This window comes from Phalaenopsis equestris, unplaced genomic scaffold (assembly GCF_001263595.1).
Source record: "Phalaenopsis equestris unplaced genomic scaffold, ASM126359v1 Scaffold000002, whole genome shotgun sequence".
NCBI lineage: Eukaryota > Viridiplantae > Streptophyta > Magnoliopsida > Asparagales > Orchidaceae > Phalaenopsis > Phalaenopsis equestris.
Window position 1 is genome coordinate 75432983 of NW_018164444.1, and position 2895 is coordinate 75435877.

A 2895-nucleotide genomic window follows, 5' to 3' on the forward strand; every position below is an offset into this window, starting at 1 on the left:
TTGAACTGATTCAGTATAAAAATTGAAATTATTGGATCAATTTTCGAAAAGTTATGAATCAGACATATCGAACTGATTTGATATGAAAATTGAAATTATCGAATCAATTTTTCGAAAAGTTATGAATCAGAAGTATTGAACTGATTCCGTATAAAAATTGAAATTACCATATCAATTTTTTTTTGAAAAGTTATGAATCAGAAGTATTGAACTGATTCTGTATAAAAATTGAAATTATCAAATTTCTAGACCTCAACCAAAAGTGAGGTCAACAATAGATAAAATATAATTTTTCATGTATAGATAAAATAACATATTAAAATTGAATATTAGGTGTTAGATATTTAAATGCATAAAGATTAAATGATGCAGATCTTATTTATTGTCATTGTTAAATATATTTATAATTTATAATGGTTCCAATTGTATCTGGGTTCACCTTTTGGGAAAAAATTTGCGTACGTAATACGTACGCAGCGATACCTGCGTCCTCCAATGGGCTCTTGACAAATCAGCACAGTCGGTCCCACCGCATTCATTCAAACGCGACCCGTCGACCCGGCCCGCTCGATTATAACTGAGTTATAACTGAGCGGTACAGGATTTGTAACCGAGCGGGCCATTACCGCGGCACCGCTCGGATAGCAGGCTTGTAACCTTCCAGTAACCTCAATACAAATGAACCGTGTTTATAACCTCGCTGTAACCAAGACGTAACCGAGAGTTCAAACCGCGCGCTGTACCGCAGTGGTATAATTGAGTTGTAACTAAGGCGTAACCAAGATAAAGTGAAGCGTAACTTTGTAAACAAACTATAACTTAACTATAACGTAGAGTTCATACCACGCGTAACTTTGTAAAAGGACTATAACTTAATTGTAACCAAGAGTTCATACCGCACGTTGTAACCTAGCGGTATAGCTGAGCTGTAACCGACATGTAACCGAGAGAAAGTGAAGCGTAACTTTGCGGTAACCTCCTCAGAAATTGAAACGTCCGTGTAACTTAGCGGTAACCTAGGTAGTGAATGTAATCTTCATTTAACGACACTGATCAAATACCGTGGTAAAAAATTTCTTGACAGTAAGAATTCGTATTTTCGTTCGCGCCTAGGGTTTGCATTGACTTGACTCGAATGTTACGTCGAGGTATTGGTGTTGTTTAGGGTTTAGTTGAAATGGAGGACAACGGAAAAGGTACGGCGTCGTTGGAAGAGGAGAATGTTGCCCATTTTGAGGAGGCGGAGAAGCCGGATGTCGAGGAAGGGATGTCGGATGTCGAGGAAGGCAAGAAGTTTGAGGCCGAGCTGCCAAAGATAATGGTGAAGGGTGGACGCAAGAAGAATGATTTAGGTGGCTCCAAAACGGGGAAAACAGAGGAGACTGAATCCATAAAACAACCCAAGGCCGTTTCTAGGTACATTTGATATTTTGCTTTCGTTGATGTTTAATGGTGAATTTAATTTCTTGAGTTATATTAATTCTGAATGATGAATTTTAAGACTGAATTATAGAAAATTTTAAATTTCTTTCATCATTATTTACATAGTTTAACATACATTAAAATTAAATGTAGGTTTTTGAGCGCGAAATCAATGAACTACAGATGTCGTCCATCTGCAGTACGAGAAGCTCTGGATAAGGTCCGACCCACCATCGACGAGCACACATGGAATAAGTTGGAAAACATGAGCTTGGTTCAATTTTTTGAACTCCCTCCATACCCACAGGATCATATTCTAACAATGCATATAATTAACTGTTGGAATATTGATCGAACGACGTTTCAGCTGGGTGGGAAAGAGCTAAAATTTGATGCTGACCAAGTTGCTCTCCGAATAGGCATGCCAAATAGAGGGTTGCCCGCATCCTGGAATAAAGCTCCATCATGTAGTATTGATGCGAGACAAATGAAGACCCAACTTATCAACTTTGACCCAGGAGAGTCTTCTGACCGTTTTATAGAATTATTAATAAAGTTCTTATGGACTAATTTATTTTTTCCTTCAAGTAATTTTAGAGTTTCCAAGCAGCTGACTTCTATTTGCGAGGACGTTGAAGCATTCAGCTCGTATAATTGGCCCGCGACAGTGTGTGGCTTTCTGATTGATCAATTGAACCTATGCGCTGTGAAGCTTAGGACGGATCAGCCACTTGGATATATTACTGGCTTTGTCTTCCTCTTAACGGTTTGTCCCGGCATTATTATTGAAATCTCTTTTCATTATTGTTGATTTTGATACCAATTATTTAATTTAACTTGCTTAATACAGCTCTGATTTTATGAGCACACATCATTGGTCGTGCCAGCAATTCCTGAGGCTAGACCCCGAATGCTCAGATGGCCAGTAAATGTTAGATAGAATGCTATACAGATTCAACCAACGTTCAACATGCTCAGCCCTGTCGATGTTAATTAAATAAAGTTCAATGATAGTTTGTCAAGTTGTCATGTTATATATTAATTACCCCTGATTGTGTGCTATGTTTTTTTGGCAGGTGTATGATTATTTCCTTGATTTAAAGGAAAGTGAACATCGCTTATTTCCCTGATTGTATGACTCCTTACCCAACTGGATGCATTTGGCCATCACCCAAAGCATTGTAAGTTATAATTATTTAAAGATTGAGCATTTTTTGAGACACATTTAATGACTCGTCTTTAAATACACAGATTGAGCATTTCTTAAAGGATACCAGTGATGCTTTCGAGGATAATTTGATTAAATGGTCAGTTGTTATGACCAGGGGAATACCAGTGCAAAGTAATAGCTATGATTGTGGTGTTTATGTTTGTAAATATATGAAGACACTTGTTAGAAAAGAGAAGGTAAATTGGGTGGAGAAAAAGGACTGGCAGGAATTAATGCATTTATTCAGAGCAGAGATTGTATAC